The 20,880-nt window shown below is 38.9% G+C and overlaps 3 protein-coding genes across 7 annotated transcripts in view; all 3 read left to right on the top strand.

The window, feature by feature from the left end:
- Nucleotides 1-20,880, top strand: part of CHCHD7 (coiled-coil-helix-coiled-coil-helix domain containing 7) — a 1,019,570-nt gene that overhangs the window by 77,644 nt on the left and 921,046 nt on the right. Inside the window, exon 1 of one of the 4 annotated variants that reach the window (XM_050802376.1) lies at nucleotides 9,990-9,993. The exons of the other annotated variants lie outside the window; for them this stretch is intronic. The gene's annotated coding sequence lies outside the window, so the exon portion shown is untranslated. Of the gene's footprint in view, nucleotides 1-9,989; nucleotides 9,994-20,880 lie in introns of those variants that run through there. 4 annotated transcript variants of the gene reach the window in all.
- TGS1 (trimethylguanosine synthase 1) overlaps nucleotides 1-20,880 on the top strand; it is a 553,145-nt gene that overhangs the window by 11,166 nt on the left and 521,099 nt on the right. The window lies entirely within an intron of this gene.
- XKR4 (XK related 4) overlaps nucleotides 1-20,880 on the top strand; it is a 429,208-nt gene that overhangs the window by 175,951 nt on the left and 232,377 nt on the right. The window lies entirely within an intron of this gene.

The following is a 20,880-nucleotide window of genomic DNA, read 5'->3' as shown; positions in this document are numbered from 1 at the left end:
CTCCAACATTGGGGATCAAATTTTGACACGAGATTTGGAGGGAATGAATATCCAAACTATATTGAGTGACACTGGTATAAACAAAGCTACTGCTCTGCCAGTTATACGAAACTGTACAGTAATGGTCTAGGCTTTCACATTCACTCACTACTCACTCATGGCCTCTCCCAGAGCAGCTTCTAGTCCTTCAAGTTGCATTCATTGTAAAATTACCATTGTAATGGTAATAGGAATGTATAATATACAGGCATACTATTTTTTAATCTTTTATATCATATTTTTACTGTACCTTTCTTATATTGAGACATATTCAGATACACAAATACTTACCATGGTGTTACAATTCCCTACAGTATTGAGTATAGTCACATGCCATACAGGTGTGTAGCCCAGGAGCAATAGGCCATACCATAGAGCCTAGGTGTGTAGTAGCTCTACTATCTAGTTTTGCATAAGTATACGCTATGATGTTCACATAATGATGAAATCGCCTAATGATGCAATTCTCAGAACATATCATCATCGTTAAGTGATGCATGACTGTAATAATTTATTGTGTTATTGTTATATGCCTGGCATGGTGCTAAGTGCTTTATTTTTTCATGACAGCTGGATGATTTGAAGAAGTAGCTATGGAATAGTGGACATAGACTGAAAAGGCCCAATTTTAAATACCCCCTCTGTCGCCAGCTGCTCTGTGGCCCAGGGCAATTCCAGACTTCTCTGAAACTCAGGATCCTGTCTGTCAACTTTGTACATTAACACTTCCCTCACAAGACTGTGATGTAGATGACAAATTCCTTAGTTTGTGTGAAAGTGATTTATAAACTGTAAAGTGGTAGCCAAATGTCAGCAGTGACTTTGATTAAAATTATGCAGCAAATGAGCACTCGAATAGAAACCACCATTCTGACAGCCAGGGCTATTTTGGTGGAGGAGAATGCCACTGATCTTTTACTCAAGCTGAAAAAGCATTTCAGAATCTTCTTCTTGAGAAATAAACTCCAATAAAATTATAATTAACGAAGTATTTATTTTTGCACATCCAAATGCACATATATTTCTCTATTCAGAATAAAGAAAATTGTAGTTTCATCAGATGCTGTCCTGGAAGCCTGTGAATAACTCACAGCTATTTTCCTCGGGTCTGATGTGAGGCCAGCTCATTTCACAATGATGCTACTGGGACATTACCAGGAAAGAGAAAGTGGACAAAGGAAGCAATTGCCCTTTGGTAAGTTTTTAAACTAGATAACCAAATTGTGATTCTGTGATGTGATCCCTCCATCCTCCCAGCTCTGCCATGAATACTCGTTGAAGGATAGACCACAGAAGTCTAATATAATTGACTCATGGGTGCAACATGCCTTCTCTTCTCCTCTTTGGTACTGTGCCTAGAAACCTATTTATCATTTGTTTTTCTAATAATAAAGAGAGACACAGAGGCTTGATTTATGATGGGATGATGGCCAAGGTGTTAGGTTTCTTCGTAGGTAATATATTCCTATTTCTTATGTGAAAAAGCACAGAAATTATATCAATATATTTACTAGATTATATAATGTGAACTCTCATTAATATTTGTAAATGTTATTTTATTAAATTTTAATGATTGATTAGTTTGTTTCTAAACAACAAATATTGATTTTTCTCACAATTTCCATGGGTCTGAAATTCAGGAGCAGCTTAGTTGGGTGATTCTGCCTCAAAATCTCCCATGATGTGGGTGAAATAACATCATCTGGGGCTACAGTCAGCTGAAGGCTTGACTGGGGTTGGAGGAAACCCTTCCAAGATGGCCCAACTCATATGGCTACTGACAAAAAGCCTGGGTTCCATGCGGCAGTTGGCAAGAGGCCTCAGTTGCCCACCACATGGGCCTCTCCATGGGGCTACTTGAGTGTCCTTGTGAAATGGCAGCTGGCATTCTCCAGGACAAGTGATTAAGAGAGAGAGAGCCCAATAAGGAAAACACAGTGCCTTTTATGTCCTAGTCAAGGGACATGGTGATGTGTCCTATGATGTGACCACACCCTGAGCCTGTCCCTCCTGCCACATTCCATTCATTAGAAGCAAGTCACGAGTCCCACCCACACTAAAGGGGAGGGGAATTAGTCTCTACCTTCTGAGGGAGGATTGTCAAAGAATATGTAGATATATGTTTATTGCATCCACCTCAACTCTTTTTCACTCACAATCTACATCTGATCCATGAGGGAGGTCTGTTGGTTATACCCTCAGAAAAAAACCTAGAACCCTACCCTCTGCCACTAATTCAAACACTACTCCTAAGTCACTGAAATCTCTCACTTTCCTGCCCCAAACCCTCAGGCTCTTTTAAATACAGCAGTCAGATTGATCCAGTTAAAATCCAGCTCAGATCATATCACATTGCTGCTCACAACACATCTCCCTCAGAGTAGAAGCCCAAGATCTTACAATGGTTTGTAAGGACTGTACTACTGGCTGTGTCTTTAAACAAATCTTCTACTTTTTCCCACTTCTCTAATTTTTTTTAATGTCAGCTGATTGGATCTCCGAACTTAAGTAGTATATCAAGTAGGGGCACATACCCATTACATAAAGTTGAGTATCATTCTACAAAATGATCAGTTGTCAGGGACATGAATATCATGGAATGGATGTGAGTAGGGAGATGCAAGAGGAGGGACTCAAGGTCTATCATGGGAAGTGGGAAATTCCTAAAGTTAAGAGATGAATGGGAAAAATAAATATATTTTTTTAATTTTTTTATTATTATTATACTTTAAGTTGTAGGGTACATGTGCATAACGTGCAGGTTTGTTACATATGTGTACTTGTGCCATGTTGGTGTGCTGCACCCATCAACTCGTCATTTACATCAGGTATAACTCCCAATGCAATCCCTCCCCCCTCCCCCCTCCCCATGATAGGCCCCGGTGTGTGATGTTCCCCTTCCCGAGTCCAGGTGATCTCATTGTTCAGTTCCCACCTATGAGTGAGAACATGCGGTGTTTGGTTTTCTGTTCTTGTGATAGTTTGCTAAGAATGATGGTTTCCAGCTGCATCCATGTCCCTACAAAGGACACAAACTCATCCTTTTTGATGGCTGCATAGTATTCCATGGTGTATATGTGCCACATTTTCTTAATCCAATCTGTCACTGATGGACATTTGGGTTGATTCCAAGTCTTTGCTATTGTGAATAGTGCTGCAATAAACATACGTGTGCATGTGTCTTTATAGCAGCATAATTTATAATCCTTTGGGTATATACCCAGTAATGGGATGGCTGGGTCATATGGTACATCAAGTTCTAGATCCTTGAGGAATCGCCATACTGTTTTCCATAATGGTTGAACTAGTTTACAATCCCACCAACAGTGTAAAAGTGTTCCTATTTCTCCACATCATCTCCAATACCTGTTGTTTCCTGACTTTTTAATGATCGCCATTCTAACTGGTGTGAGATGGTATCTCATTGTGGTTTTGATTTGCATTTCTCTGATGGCCAGTGATGATGAGCATTTTTTCATGTGTCTGTTGGCTGTATGAATGTCTTCTTTTGAGAAATGTCTGTTCATATCCTTTGCCCACTTTTTGATGGGGTTGTTTTTTTCTTGTAAATTTGTTTGAGTTCTTTGTAGGTTCTGGATATTAGCCCTTTGTCAGATGAGTAGATTGCAAAAATTTTCTCCCATTCTGTAGGTTGCCTGTTCACTCTGATGGTAGTTTCTTTTGCAGTGCAGAAGCTCTTTAGTTTAATGAGATCCCATTTGTCAATTTTGGCTTTTGCTGCTGTTGCTTTTGGTGTTTTAGACATGAAGTCTTTGCCCATGCCTATGTCCTGAATGGTACTACCTAGGTTTTCCTCTAGGATTTTTATGGTATTAGGTCTAACATTTAAGTCTCTAATCCATCTTGAATTAATTTTCGTATAAGGAGTAAGGAAGGGATCCAGTTTCAGCTTTCTACTTATGGCTAGCCAATTTTCCCAGCACCATTTATTAAATAGGGAATCCTTTCCCCATTTCTTGTTTCTCTCAGGTTTGTCAAAGATCAGATGGCTGTAGATGTGTGGTATTATTTCTGAGGACTCTGTTCTGTTCCATTGGTCTATATCTCTGTTTTGGTACCAGTACCATGGTGTTTTGGTTACTGTAGCCTTGTAGTATAGTTTGAAGTCAGGTAGCGTGATGCCTCCAGCTTTGTTCTTTTGACTTAGGATTGTCTTGGAGATGCGGGCTCTTTTTTGGTTCCATATGAACTTTAAAGCAGTTTTTTCCAATTCTGTGAAGAAACTCATTGGTAGCTTGATGGGGATGGCACTGAATCTATAAATTACCTTGGGCAGTATGGCCATTTTCACGATATTGATTCTTCCTATCCATGAGCATGGTATGTTCTTCCATTTGTTTGTGTCCTCTTTGATTTCACTGAGCAGTGGTTTGTAGTTCTCCTTGAAGAGGTCCTTTACATCCCTTGTAAGTTGGATTCCTAGGTATTTTATTCTCTTTGAAGCAATTGTGAATGGAAGTTCATTCCTGATTTGGCTCTCTGTTTGTCTGTTACTGGTGTATAAGAATGCTTGTGATTTTTGCACATTAATTTTGTATCCTGAGACTTTGCTGAAGTTGCTTATCAGCTTAAGGAGATTTTGGGCTGAGACAATGGGGTTTTCTAAATATACAATCATGTCATCTGCAAACAGGGACAATTTGACTTCTTCTTTTCCTAACTGAATACCCTTGATTTCTTTCTCTTGCCTAATTGCCCTAGCCAGAACTTCCAACACTATGTTGAATAGGAGTGGTGAGAGAGGGCATCCCTGTCTTGTGCCAGTTTTCAAAGGGAATTTTTCCAGTTTTTGCCCATTCAGTATGATATTGGCTGTGGGTTTTTCATAAATAGCTCTTATTATTTTGAGGTACGTTCCATCAATACCGAATTTATTGAGCGTTTTTAGCATGAAGGGCTGTTGAATTTTGTCAAAAGCCTTTTCTGCATCTATTGAGATAATCATGCGGTTCTTGTCTTTGGTTCTGTTTATATGCTGGATTATGTTTATTGATTTGTGAATGTTGAACCAGCCTTGCATCCCAGGGATGAAGCCCACTTGATCATGGTGGATAAGCTTTTTGATGTGTTGCTGAATCCGGTTTGCCAGTATTTTATTGAGGATTTTTGCATCGATGTTCATCAGAGATATTGGTCTAAAATTCTCTTTTTTTGTTGTGTCTCTGTCAGGCTTTGGTATCAGGATGATGTTGGCCTCATAAAATGAGTTAGGGAGGATTCCCTCTTTTTCTATTGATTGGAATAGTTTCAGAAGGAATGGTACCAACTCCTCCTTGTACCTCTGGTAGAATTCAGCTGTGAATCCATCTGGTCCTGGACTTTTTTTGGTTGGTAGGCTATTAATTATTGCCTCGATTTCAGAGCCTGCTATTGGTCTATTCAGGGATTCAACTTCTTCCTGGTTTAGTCTTGGAAGAGTGTAAGTGTCCAGGAAATTATCCATTTCTTCTAGATTTTCCAGTTTATTTGCGTAGAGGTGTTTATAGTATTCTCTGATGGTAGTTTGTATTTCTGTGGGGTCGGTGGTGATATCCCCTTTATCATTTTTAATTGCGTCGATTTGATTCTTCTCTCTTTTCTTCTTTATTAGTCTTGCTAGTGGTCTGTCAATTTTGTTGATCTTTTCAAAAAACCAACTCCTGGATTCATTGATTTTTTGGAGAGTTTTTTGTGTCTCTATCTCCTTCAGTTCTGCTCTGATCTTAGTTATTTCTTGCCTTCTGCTAGTTTTCGAATATGTTTGCTCTTGCTTCTCTAGTTCTTTTAATTGCGATGTTAGAGTGTCAATTTTAGATCTATCCTGCTTTCTCTTGTGGGCATTTAGTGCTATAAATTTCCCTCTACACACTGCTTTAAATGTGTCCCAGAGATTCTGGTATGTTGTATCTTTGTTCTCATTGGTTTCAAAGAACATCTTTATCTCTGCCTTCATTTCGTTATGTACCCAGTAGTCATTCAGGAGCAGGTTGTTCAGTTTCCATGTAGTTGAGCGGTTTTGATTGAGTTTCTTAGTCCTGAGTTCTAGTTTGATTGCACTGTGGTCTGAGAGACAGTTTGTTATAATTTCTGTTCTTGTACATTTGCTGAGGAGTGCTTTACTTCCAATTACGTGGTCGATTTTGGAGTAAGTACGATGTGGTGCTGAGAAGAATGTATATTCTGTTGATTTGGGGTGGAGAGTTCTGTAGATGTCTATTAGGTCTGCTTGCTGCAGAGATGAGTTCAATTCCTGGATATCCTTGTTAACTTTCTGTCTCGTTGATCTGTCTAATGTTGACAGTGGAGTGTTGAAGTCTCCCATTATTATTGTATGGGAGTCTAAGTCTCTTTGTAAGTCTCTAAGGACTTGCTTGATGAATCTGGGTGCTCCTGTATTGGGTGCATATATATTTAGGATAGTTAGCTCTTCCTGTTGAATTGATCCCTTTACCATTATGTAATGGCCTTCTTTGTCTCTTTTGATCTTTGATTGTTTAAAGTCTGTTTTATCAGAGACTAGTATTGCAACCCCCGCTTTTTTTTGTTCTCCATTTGCTTGGTAAATCTTCCTCCATCCCTTTATTTTGAGCCTATGTATGTCTCTGCGTGTGAGATGGGTCTCCTGAATACAGCAGACTGATGGGTCTTGACTCTTTATCCAGTTTGCCAGTCTGTGTCTTTTAATTGGAGCATTTAGTCCATTTACATTTAAGGTTAAGATTGTTATGTGTGAACTTGATCCTGCCATTATGATATTAACTGGTTATTTTGCTCGTTAGTTGATGCAGTTTCTTCCTAGCCTCGATGGTCTTTACATTTTGGCATGTTTTTGCAATGGCTGGTACCGGTTGTTCCTTTCCATGTTTAGTGCTTCCTTCAGGGTCTCTTGTAAGGCAGGCCTAGTGGTGACAAAATCTCTAAGCATTTGGTTATCTGTAAAGGATTTTATTTCTCCTTCACTTATGAAACTTAGTTTGGCTGGATATGAAATTCTGGGTTTAAAATTCTTTTCTTTAAGAATGTTGAATATTGGCCCCCACTCTCTTCTGGCTTGGAGAGTTTCTGCCGAGAGATCTGCTGTTAGTCTGATGGGCTTCCCTTTGTGGGTAACCCGACCTTTCTCTCTGGCTGCCCTTAAGATTTTTTCCTTCATTTCAACTTTGGTGAATCTGGCAATTATGTGTCTTGGAGTTGCTCTTCTCGAGGAGTATCTTTGTGGCATTCTCTGTATTTCCTGGATTTGAATGTTGGCCTGCCCTACTAGGTTGGGGAAGTTCTCCTGGATGATATCCTGAAGAGTGTTTTCCAACTTGGTTCCATTTTCCCCCTCACTTTCAGGCACCCCAATCAGACGTAGATTTGGTCTTTTTACATAATCCCATACTTCTTGCAGGCTTTGTTCATTTCTTTTTCTTCTTTTTTCTTTTCGTTTCTCTTCTCGCTTCATTTCATTCATTTGATCCTCAATCGCAGATACTCTTTCTTCCAGTTGATCGAGTCGGTTACTGAAGCTTGTGCATTTGTCACGTATTTCTCGTGTCATGGTTTTCATCTCTTTCATTTCGTTTATGACCTTCTCTGCATTAATTACTCTAGCCATCAATTCTTCCACTTTTTTTTCAAGATTTTTAGTTTCTTTGCGCTGGGTACGTAATTCCTCCTTTAGCTCTGAGAAATTTGATGGACTGAAGCCTTCTTCTCTCATCTCGTCAAAGTCATTCTCCGTCCAGCTTTGATCCGTTGCTGGCGATGAGCTGCGCTCCTTTGCCGGGGGAGATGCGCTCTTATTTTTTGAATTTCCAGCTTTTCTGCCCTGCTTTTTCCCCATCTTTGTGGTTTTATCTGCCTCTGGTCTTTGATGATGGTGATGTACTGATGGGGTTTTGGTGTAGGTGTACTTCCTGTTTGATAGTTTTCCTTCTAACAGTCAGGACCCTCAGCTGTAGGTCTGTTGGAGATTGCTTGAGGTCCACTCCAGAACCTGTTTGCCTGGGTATCAGCAGCAGAGGCTGCAGAAGATAGAATATTTCTGAACAGCGAGTGTACCTGTCTGATTCTTGCTTTGGAAGCTTCCTCTCAGGGGTGTACTCCACCCTGTGAGGTGTGGGGTGTCAGACTGCCCCTAGTGGGGGATGTCTCCCAGTTAGGCTACTCAGGGGTCAGGGACCCACTTGAGCAGGGAGTCTGTCCCTTCTCAGATCTCAACCTCCGTGTTGGGAGATCCACTGCTCTCTTCAAAGCTGTCAGACAGAGTCGTTTGCGTCTGCAGAGGTTTCAGCTGCGTTTGTTATTGCCCTGTCCCCAGAGGTGGAGTCTACAGAGACAGGCAGGTTTCCTTGAGCTGCTGTGAGCTCCACCCAGTTCGAGCTTCCCAGCAGCTTTGTTTACCTACTTAAGCCTCAGCAATGGCGGGCGCCCCTCCCCCAGCCTCGTTGCTGCCTTGCCGCGATATCGCAGACTGCTGTGCTAGCAATGAGGGAGGCTCCGTGGGCGTGGGACCCTCCCGGCCAGGTGTGGGATATGATCTCCTGGTGTGCCTGTTTGCTTAAAGCGCAGTATTAGGGTGGGAGTTACCTGATTTTCCAGGTGTTGTGTGTCTCAGTTCCCCTGGCTAGGAAAAGGGATTCCCTTCCCCCTTGCGCTTCCCAGGTGAGGCGATGCCTCGCCCTGCTTCAGCTCTCGCTGGTCGGGCTGCAGCAGCTGACCAGCACCGATCGTCCGGCACTCCCCAGTGAGATGAACCCAGTACCTCAGTTGAAAATGCAGAAATCACCGGTCTTCTGTGTCGCTCGCTCTGGGAGTTGGAGACTGGAGCTGTTCCTATTCGGCCATCTTGCTCCAAAATAAATATTTATTTCATGTGAAAACTTAGCAACAGACAGTTTAGAGTGAAAGAATGAAGAATTGAAATAATGAAATTGTAGATGTGCATGAGAGAGACAGAGGAGAGAAGGAGGGAAGGAGGAAGGAAGGGAGGAGGGAAAGCCCGAAGAATGGGTGGAAGCAATAAAAAAAAATGGTATATTTAGAGCAAGGCTTGTTAATCCCTTTTAATTGAATTGAAACAGGAAGAGAACTCCTCAAAGAGTTTTCCCGCCCCTTCTTCCAGTACTTCCATACTGTCCACCTCTCTGTTAGGGGCGTTCAGGATCACCAAGTTGTCTGAGTTTATCTGGTCTTGAGGATGCATGGAGATGGCTTTGCGTAGCTCAGTCAGTCTATAGCCAAAGTCTATGGGCCCATAGGGGCAACTGTTTCTGGACCTGTTTATCAACCGCTATACCCCTCCCCCAAAACAGCCATCCTTGATGTCAACCTATTACACCTCTCTTGCCTATTCACGGCAGTTTGATGGTGACATTGCTTCGTTCGGGACACTAAGAAGCAAATCTGAGTTTATTTTCTAATGCAGTTGAGAGCAAGCTCACAGGAATTCTGCAGACATCAATTTCTGACATACTGTGTATATAAGTCTATCTTCCAAGCTGCACAGAATCGGCTGTACCTGGCTTGGGAACAGCAGTCACGTTTGTTTCCAAGTAAAAGAAAGAATTCTCATCGATGTTGTCAAAGAGTCTCAGTGCAAAACAAAGATGGTCTCCTACCTCAAGATGACAATTGTGAAATGAGTGGCTCTGCAAATACCGAGAAAAAGAATGGAGATCTTCTCAGACACAATGAGATCATCTGAGAAGATCGGAAGATGGTGAGATTGGAGTTGGGCTGTGAAGAGAAATGTGGAGTTCATGAAAATAGGAAGAGAGAAGAGGCAACCCAGAGAATGCACTTAGCCTTCATGGCTACTGTTGGACATCGACAAGGTCCGTTCTCCCCATTCATCATGTGAATGTCAAGAACAGACACCCTTCGAAGGCATTGTACCAAGGGGCAGCCTCTTGGTCTGGAGTACTGGGTGGGGGGACTCAGCCTCTGGCTTCCTGGGGGATACGGGGGCATGCATATTGTTTTTTGAGGAGCTAGCCCACAGTGAGGCAGCAGTGAGCATCCCTGGAGAGGGAGCACCCTCCAGCAGCAGGGCTGTTGGAGGTCCCAGGGCAGGCAGCCGTCAGCCAGTGTTGTCCTGGAAACAGATTTACATGCTTTTCTCACAGCATGCCTTCAGCCAAAAGCTGCTGACAGCAGAGAGGCTGTGGCCTTTTCCTCTTTTTATGGGATCTGGTAGCTTTTAAGTTCATTCCTTTAGTGCACACACATTATTGGGAAACCCTTAGATGTGATGGGCACTCACCTCCCATCAAATGGGGAACGTGTCTTTCAAATACCAAGAATTAAAAATATTTAGAGCTAAATATTAGAAGGTCTACTTTCTAATGAAAGATACGTAAAGTGATCAGCTACAGATTTTTGCTCAGGATTGAATTAAAGCCTTTCTTAAGTATATTAATTCTAGTTATTCCATACCTGTAAAATGTGCAAATTAGGCAAACCAGATCTGGTTGGTTAGAGGCTCTCTGTTTGGTTTTCTGTAGACCATTGAAACTATAGAAGAGAAAGTTATACTTTGAGGTTGGAAATTTAAATATCAAAATGAGTTATATCAAATAATTATTGGGTGGTGGGGGGAGCCTTCAATAATATGGGAAACATTTTAAATAAAAAAAAAAATACTAGAACAAATCACCAAACACTTTCAACCACCGACAAATCAAAATAAAGATTAGAAGTGCCAAAAGTTGGAGCACAAGCTGTATATTTAGTAATCTGATACTGGTTGATGGAGAATTTGAAAAGAGCAACCTCATATGGGGACTGTTACACTCAAGATCATATTTAGAAAATCCATTTCAATTCAAGCACATTTGCATATTAGAGGCTTCATGTGCATCTATTAACACTATGACTGATAAGCTGGTGAGTGTACCCATTAGGAATCCCAATATCCAAGATGCTTCAACTTCTCCTAAAAGGCCTTAGGAGAACCAGGGAACCCAGAGCAAAACAGAATCTTGAACCTAATGAGAGAGGGAATCTTGGAAGTGAGTGCTGCATTGCACCATTGTGCCGTCAGACCCTGCTGTCCTGACAAATCCAGCAGCACATCGCTCCAGAGGCTTTCTTTGCAGACTTGCCAATAGCTCACCCTTTGTGAAGAGGGGATCAGCCTCTCAGCCATCCTTTTCCTTCCTGTCTTAGCCATCCCCTTTCTCCCTAAGGGTCTTACATAAAATGTCATTCCTTTGGGGCTTTGCTTGTGGGAATTAGGGGTGCTGTTGAAGATAAGTATGTTGTTTGCTAACAATCTGCAAGCAAAAATTTTAAAAAGAGGCTTTCCCTGAGTGCTGCCAACCCTAGTTAGCAGGAATAAAGGGACTCTGACTCTTAGAACCTGATGGAATTTACTTTGCACAAGACATATCCCCATCTTCCTTTCCTCCTCTAAATCTAATATGGCAAACTTGGCCAACCCATGGCCTGACACAAATTCGTAAACTTTCTCAAAACATTATTATATTTTTTTGCGATTTGTTGTTGTTGTTGTTGTTGTTAGCTCATCAGCTATCATTAGTGTTAGTGTATTTTATATGTGGCCCAAGACAATTCTTCTTCTTCCATTGTGGCCCAGGGAAACCAAAAGATTGGACATCCCTAGAGTATGGGGAAGCGTATCAGTTTTCAGAGCAATGTGTCTTCACCAAGGGGACATTCAGTATTCAGTCACATACAAAGACTGCAATTCGGCTTTCAAGAGCTCAGGGAAAGAGCTCTGTTGTTTGTGAAGATTACAATGCCTGGTGACTTAATTTTAGGCTTTGCTGTTTTGCAGTAATTTTAAAAAGTTGCTAAAGATGTTGCCAGAAAAGTAAGGAATGTAAATTTCATTTAATTCACTTAAGAACTTTATGCTTAAAATTTTTTAAATAGTAGCTTCTACAATGGATCCTGAAAGTACTTTCTGGAATGAAACCAGGTATTTTAATTCACTTGTAGATGTAATTTCAGGCTCATCCTACTAGTATGCCAGATAATAATGAATCTTATACATGGAGAATATTTAAGCTCAGTACAGAGCAAATTGTTTTTAAAGCAAATATTCATTGCTTTCTCCAACTGCCATATTTATCTATTGTATTTTCAATACATTGTTTTAATCTGGAGAAAATTAGAAATTAGCATGCAGTTGTCAGAAATAATACAGAGAGATCATTATATGCTTTACCCAGTTTACCCAAAAGTAACATCTTGCAAAACTTGAGGACAATATTCCAACAAAAGGATCCCTTATGTTATTCCTTGATAGCCACACTCAATTCCTTCCATTCTTACCCCCGGTTTGAACCATGGCAATAACAAATCTGTTCTCTTTGCAAGAATGTTGTGTCAATGGAATCATGTAGCATGAAACCTTTTGGAATTGGCTGTTTTTATTTTTTTCATTGAGCATGGTTATCTGGACATCCCGCCAGGTTGTTACGTGGATCAGCAGTTTGCTTTATTATTGCCAAGTAGCGCACCATGGTATGGATGTATCCATCAGTTTCTTTATCATTTACCCATTCAAAGACACAAGGGTAGTTTCCAGGTTTTTACTATTATAAATAAAGCTGTCATAAACATTTATGCATATTAGTATGAAAATAAATTTTTATTTCTCTGGGACACCTTCCTAAGAGTGTGATGGCTAGGTTAAATGGAAGTTGCAGGTTTAGTTTTATAAGAAATTGTTAGGCCGGTTGCAGTGGCTCACGCCTGCAATCCCCAACACTTTGGGAGACCAAGGCGGGTGGATCACCTGAGGTCAGGAGTTTAAGACCAGCCTGCCCAACATGGTGAAATCCCATCTCTACCAAAATGCAAAAATTAGCCAGACGTGGTGGCGGGTGCCTGTAATCCTAGCTACTTGGGAGGCTGAGGCAGGAGAACTGCTTGAACCCAGGAGGCAGAGATTGCAGTGAGCCAAGATAGTGCCACTGCCCTCCAGCCTGGGGGGCAGAGGGAGATTCTGTCTCAAAAAAAGCAAGCAAGCAAGGAAAACAAAAGAAAGAAAAGAAAGAGAGAAAGAGAAAGAGAGAGAGAAAGAAAGACAGACGGAAGGAAGGAAGGAAGGAAGGAAGGAAGGAAGGAAGGAAGGAAGGAAGGAAGGAAGGAAGGAAGGAAGGAAGGAAGGAAGGAAACTGCCAAATCATTGTCCAGAATAGCTGTGCCATTTTATATTCCCGCTTATAATGTATGACGGGTTAAATTTGTTTGCATCCTCACCGGTATTTGTTATTGTCATTGTTTTTTTATTTTAGTCGTTCTGATAAGTGTTTAGTGATACTTCATTGTGGTTTTAATTCATTTTCCTAGTGACTAATAATACTGAACTTTTTTGTGTGATGGTAATTCTTTAATTTTATTTTATTTTTTTGAGATGGAGTCTCACTCTGTCACCCAGGCTAGAGTGCAGTGGTGCAATCTTGGCACACTGCAACCTCTGCCTCCTGGGTTCAATATATTCTCCTGCCTCAGCCTCTGGAGTAGCTGGGACTACAGGCGCCAGCCACCATGCCTGGCTAATTTTTGTATTTTTAGTAGAAATGGGGTTTCACCATGTTGCCCAAGCTGGTCTCGAACTCCTGACCTCAAGTGATTTGCCCAGCTCGGCCTCCCAAAATGCTGGGATTACAGGCGGGAGCCACTTTATTTTATTTTATTTTATTTTATTTTAAGATCTGGGATACATGTGCAGGATACACAGGTTTGTTACATGGGTAAACGTGTTCCATGGTGGTTTGCTGTCACCTAGGTATTAAGCCCAGCATGCATTAGCTATTTTTCCTGATGCTCTCCCTCCCACTGCACCATCCCCGACAGGCCCCAGTGTGTGTTGTTCCCCTCCCTGTGTCCATGAATATTGAACATTTTTAAAATGTACTTATTTGTCATCTGTATATCCTCCTTGGTGAAAATTCTCTTCATATTTTTGCCCAAGTACTAACGGTATTGTTTATTTTAATTTTTTACCATTGAGTAAGAAAATTTCTTTATATATTCTAGATACTATTCCTTTGTAAAATATGTGGTTTTAAATATTTTTTCCCAGACTGTGGGAAAAACAGACTTTGTCTCTTTAATGAGGTCTTTTGCAGAGCAAAGGTTTTTAATTTTTATGTCACCTAATTTGTTAATCTCCTTTATGAATTATGCTTTTGGTGTCAAATCTAAGAACTTTACCTAGTTCTAGATCCCGAAGATTTTCTCCCTTTTTTTTCCCTAAAAGTTTAATCATTTTATGTTTTACTGGGATCCATTGTAAATTAACTTGTATATGAAATGTGAGATTTAGGTTAAGGTTCATGCTTTTGCCTATAGGTGTCTGATTTTGCCAAGCACTATTTATTGAAAATGCTGTTTTTCCTCTGTTGAATTTCTTTTATGTCTTTGTCAAAAATCAGTTGGTGATATTTGTGTGGGTCCATTTCTAGGTTCCATATTCTGTTCCATTGGCCAATACCACACGGTCTTGATTACTACAGATGTATAAGTCTTGAAATTGTGTGGAATGATTCTTCTCATGTTATTCTTCATTGAAACTGTTTTGGCTATTCTAGTTCCTTTCCCTGTCCTCATAGATTTTAGAACAATCTTGTCTATGTCTACAAACAATCTTGCTGGAATTTTTATAGAAATTTTGTTAAAACTATATGTCAATCTGGAAATAACTGCCATCTTTACTATGCTGAGTCTCCCAATCCATCAATGTGGTATATCTTTCAATTTATTTAGGTCTTTGATTTCTTTCACCAGCATCTTGTCATTTTCAGCATACAGTTTTGTACATTGTATTAGGTTTACACCTAACTATTTCATTTCTTTGAGTGAGTGTAAGAGGTAATAATGTTAGTCTCAGCTCCCTGGTGTTCATTACGTGTATGTAGAAATACAATTGAGTTTTTTATGTTATCATACATCTTGCAATTTTGCTGAATTGGCTTACTAGTTCTAGGAGGGTTATTGTTATTTGTAGATTCTTTGGGATTTTCTATGTAGACAATCATGCCATCTGCAAATAGGGACAAAGTTTTTTGTAGATACTTCTTATCGATCTGAGGAAGGACTTCTTTATCCTTATTTTTCTGAGGTATTTTTTAAAATCATAAATGAATGTAGAATTTTGTCAAATGCTTTTTGTGCATAATTTGATAAGATCATGTGATTCGTGGCCTATTAAGGTGGATTACATTGTTTGATTTTCAAGTATTGAAACAAACTTGCATCTCTGATATAAACTCTAATTGTTATGGTATATAATTTTTATATGTATTGCTTAATTCTATTTGTGAATATTTTGTTAAAGATTATTTAGTCTATATTCATGAGGGATATTGGCCTATAGTTTTTGCTTTTGTGCTGTGTCTGTTTAGTTTTGACATTAGGGTAATACTAGCTTTATAAAATGAACTAGGAAGTGTTCTCTTCTATATTTTGGAAGAGTGTGCAGAGTTTATGTTAATTCTTCAAACCAAGCCAATAAAACCATCTAGACCTGGAGATTTTTGCAGGGGGAGTCTTCAAATTATGAATTCAATTTTTCTCAATGTTATAGGGGTATTTATCTATTTCATATGGTGAGTTATAGTGGTTTGTATTTTTTTCAGTAGTTTGTTTCATCTTAGTTGTCAGATTATATGTATGGAATCATTCATACCACTCTCTTTTATGGATTTGATGTCTGTGGGGTCTGTAGTCATGTCACCTGTTTCATTCTGGATACTGGTAATGTGTGTTCTCTCTTTTTTTCCCAAACTTGAAAAAGATTGGCCAATTTTATTAACCTTTTCAAAAAACAAGCAATTGGTTGCTCTATTTTACTGTTTTTAATTTCATTGATTTCTGCTCTAATCTTTATTATTTCCTTCCTTCTTCCTGCTTTGAATTCATTTACCTCTTTCTTTCTAGGTTCTAGAGGTATGGGCATGAATTGTTGATTTGAGACTTTTCTTCTTGTCTAATATGAGTGTTTAGTTCTGCTAATTTTCCTCTCAGTACTGTGTTAACTATGTGTCATAAATTTGGAAATATTGTATTTTCATTTTCATTCAGTTTTGCTTATTTTTTTAAATTTCTCTTGAAACTTGCTTTTTGATCCATGGGTACTCAGCAGTGTGTTGTTTGGTTTCCGTGCATTTGGAGGTTTCCCTGTCTTTCTGTTTTGGGGTTCTAGCTGATTCTATTACATTCAGAGGACATGCTCATTAGTGTTGCCAACTGCTGTTTTTTCTGTTGTATTTTAAAATCCATATAGTTTGGCCAGGTGCAGTGGCTCACACCTGTAATCCCAGCACCATAGGAAGCCGAGGCAGGTGGATCACCTGAGGTCAAGAGTTTGAGACTAGCCTGCCCAACATGGTGAAACCCCATCTCTACTAAAAATACAAAAATTAGCTGGGAGTGGTGGTCGGTGCCTGTAATTCCAGCTACTTGGGAGGCTGAGACAGGAGAATCACTTGAACCCGAGAGGCAAAGGTTGCAGTGAGCCGAGATTGCAGCTCCAGCCTGGGCGACAAGAGCAAAACTCCATCTCAGAAAATAAAGTAAAATAAAATAAAATAAAATAAAATCCATATAGTTTAATAAAAACTCTTTTATAAGAAGAAGAAACAAGTGTGAAATTATCAATGTTCAGTTGTAATCATTTAAAAACTATTGTTTATAAAATTAGTGTAAGAAGTTCTTTTTTGAACATGGTTAGCTACATTGTGGGGAAAAAATCTAAATGAAGTCACATACATTTTATCATTTATATCTGCTTAAATTTTGAGAAACACTTTATATATCATTAAAATAAATGCTTTTTATGATTCGATTTTAGTAAAATCATGATGTAATTTTAGTAAAATTACAGATATTTTATCAAGAAGAAACTGTAAAAGCTTTACCCATTTTTAAGGAAAATATTCCATTCTAAGCCATTTTCCTAAAGAAAATGTTTATACACTAATTTTGTTTATTTGCATAGATGGGTACTTATGGGGCTCAAAGATAAATTTGAGCTTACAATATTGATTTGACTCATTCTGTCATAATTAACTTGATATAGTGAATCTTGACTCATAGTTAGGAAATAAAATACTCAGAAAAAATAACCATCCATTCTTGATTTATTTATATCTGCATTTAAGCTGTTTATTCCAGTTACCATCAAAGTAACTTCTTGAACAGCTCATTAACATCTACATTTTGATATCTTGAAACATTAACCCATTGAAATACTTCTTGCCCAAGACACTGGAAAATAGAAATACAAACATTTGGATCCATTGGAATATTTTCAAAGCCTTCTATCAACTTACCTTACTACATCTTCAACTTTGTTTCTTATTATCCACCATTATTATTTTACAATGCTGATAATTGTCTCCTACCTCATGGTTTGGTCATTTCTATTAGTTTGCTTCTCATTCTTAGAATTCCCTCCCAAGCCCTGTCTATCATCCTCATAAAGACTTAATTTAAATTTTATCTTCTCTAGGAAGCTCTTGAACAGGGACAGGTATTCTTTACAAGGCCACTTGATTGGGTAAATTTACACCAACTACTCCCATCTTGATCAAGTGTGTTTTCCTTCATGACATTATCACTTCTCAAGATATCCATGTTCCTACCACCTTCCCAGCACACACACTAATTTCCTCCACCTTACCTCATGAGTGATGGTGTCTTCCCTGGGCTAACGGGATGTAGTCGAGGTGGGAGATACTGAGAAGAGCCTTGGTGCACAGGTAATCATATCCCCAACTGGAACATTAATAGACAACATCTGGTGATTGGCAATCCTCAATGGATGGCATCAAGAGAGGCAATTAACTGCTGACTCTTTGTTCACACAGCATCCTGATATGCTTTATTCTTGCTTCCTTACTCGCTCACTGTCTCCAGACCAGTTCCATCTTTTTATCTAGTATCTTAAGATTTGGCAAATTTATTTGTCTAATATTCCTTTAGCATACTTCTATCAGACACCTGCTTTGGTTACTTAATAGGTGAGTGTTTGCAGCCTTTGTTTCTGGCTGTGCAATTGATGACTCAAGTCTGTCTTGATACCATGGGGGAAAGATTAAGACCTCAGGGTATGAGTAGGGAAATTCATGCAAAATCTTTTGAAAATATCACCCAATGAATCCAGTGTCCCTTTGCACACTAAGTTGTCAATACAAAAGTATTGAACTCATATATTTCTCTCATTTTCTTTCTCCTTACTGTTATTTCTCCATACCAAATCAACAAGACCAGTTGAGATAATTCATGGTAAAAATAATCTACAAAAATATGCATTTTATTATCATTATTTACATATTAACACTGCTAATACTAAGTGTAAGACACTGGGCTAGCTGTAAACAGAAGGAATTGAGAGGTGATTCTGCCACAAGTTCTCTTCCTCCATTGCTTTCAAGCTCCACATAGGAGGGAAGAGGAGATAAAAATAAATTTCTGTTACAGAAGATAGTAATGAATGACATGAGAAAGACAGAAAAGTATTATGAGAAGGCACAGAAAAAGGGGTCATTTCCAGCTGAGGGCATCAGAGAATATTTCTTCTAGGAGATAGATTCTGATTCTTGTACTTTAGTATTATTAAGAAGACTGATACATTTAGAGATAGGGAAGAAGTATTCCACAGTGAAGAAAGATTGAATTGTTCTTTTGATACATAATAATTGGGCACTCACTATGTGCTGGTAGCAGGGACAAAGAAATAACAATATGTTAAATGATTTTTGCATCAAACTGTAAATAATTCAATTTAGCTAGAACAACAGGTTGAACAAAGGCATGGTGGGAAATATGGAATAAAAGTTGTATATGTGTAAAATAAGATTATTAAGATAAGAATAAGGCACTTGATGATCTGACCCTTTGCAGGGTGTGTTTCCTTGGCACTTAACGAATTTCAAGCTTCTTTGTGGCTAGGACTGTGTCTCCTAAGCATATTTTTCAAAAAGGATAATAAAATTGCTCAATAGAGAATAAATACTAATTATCTGTCTACTCTTGGCGAGCTTATAAATGGGGGTAGATTTACTAATCGTATGTATTCACTTTATGTTTGAGTGTTTTAGTTAATGTTTTATTCCATTTTTATTACTTTGTACTCCACAAATCTGTTAAGACTCATTGAATAGCATAAAATGAAGATTGTATTTCATAGACTAACAATTCACCTGTTATAACAGAGAAATTCAAAACAATGATGACATAGATAAACAGAAGTTTATTTTTCTCATGCAGAAGTTGTGATCAATGGTCTAAAGCTGGTATGGGGCTGGGCTATCCTCAGGGGTCCAGGTTCCTTACATTTTGTTGCTCTGACATCCTGGTCACACCCCCACCATGTGATGTTGAAGGTGACTGCTCTGTCCACCAGCAACATACCAGGAATCCAGCATGAGGGGAAGGAGGGAGAGGTGGGGGCATATTCTTTCTTTTTAAGGAAATGCTGTTGCACATATCACTTCCATTTTCATTCCCTGGTTTTAATAGTTAGTCACATAGCCACCCTCAGCTGCTGCTAGTGAGGCTGCAAAATGGGCTCTTTGACTGAACATCCATATGGCCAGCTAAAATGTGGCATCCCACTATTAAAAGAAAATGATAGACTGGAGATTGGGCAGGAACTAATGGTTTCTTTCATAATTACCTGTTAAGATTATGAACAAGTAATTTAATTAATGAAAGCCTTTTGTACCTTTTTCCATCCTCCTATTTGCCAATACTATTTTTTTTTTCTTCTGGAGAAAACAAATACAGAAACCAAGCATTGTAATCCAATTCCAGTGCAAATTTAGAGAATTAATGAACAACGAGGAACCAATTATGCATAAGTAAAAAGGTCATAGTTGAGCTCCTGTTGAGATCAGAAGATGGAAGTAACAGTTTTAGGTGGAAAGAAACTGCCCAAGACTATGCAGGACCAGAGGAGACCCTAAGATTGCAGAAGTCAAGCAGGACTGCTGAGATAAAGTCGGCAATTTTCATACTCACCACTGCTGTTGTTTCGGACCAAAACATGTATGTGTTTATGAATGCAGGTAGACGTTCAAAAGAAAACACAAAATTATATTATAAAAGGAAGAATAAGGGCCACCAGTTAATACATTTGTGTTCTTATTTCTATTTTTAATATTTAGTTGTGTGACCCTGAACAAAATGCTTAACCATGGAGGGTCTCTATTTCTTCATCCATAAAATAGAAATGTTGAATTAGATTGATGAGCAATAGAAAACACATTTCAAAAGCCTATTCTGTGCTAGACTACATTCCAGACATGTAAGTAAATGCTTCAGGGAGCTCACAGTGTCTTTGGCTGGGGGATTGGTGTCCCCTCATAAACAGGCAATTCCAACATGCTGATCAACACAGCATCAGGAAATGATATCCAAGTGCCTGGGGAACACATTTAAAAGAGGCTTCAGACTAGAAACGTGAGAGTTGATGAATGAGTAATATTGGATTAAATTTTCATTAGCTCGAGGTCCAATACTATGTTAAATTTGGCAATCAAATTAGAAAGTGCATAAAATGTTCAGTTAAGACAAGATGGGTTAGAATGGAGCTATTTCTGCATAAAATATTTGTTAAAAATTAATATGTACTAGGTACTCAACAGAGGTTGAAACAGGCAAGATTCTTGCCCTTAAAACCCTACAACATACAATCTAGAATTTAAGATTTTTGAGATTTGGCATAGAGTGACATGTAATCTGGTCGTGATCTACTGAGATACAAAAGCTCATCATTACAGGGGAAAGGTTATCATTTCTGTTTTATTGGGAAAGTTATAAAAATAAAGAAAAGAGACTGGGAATGTTGTCATAACTTTTAAACACATAAGTTTT

This window comes from Macaca thibetana, chromosome 8 (assembly GCF_024542745.1).
Source record: "Macaca thibetana thibetana isolate TM-01 chromosome 8, ASM2454274v1, whole genome shotgun sequence".
NCBI lineage: Eukaryota > Metazoa > Chordata > Mammalia > Primates > Cercopithecidae > Macaca > Macaca thibetana.
The sequence above is the reverse complement of the archived record's forward strand: the minus strand, read 5'-3'. Positions and strand labels throughout refer to the sequence as shown.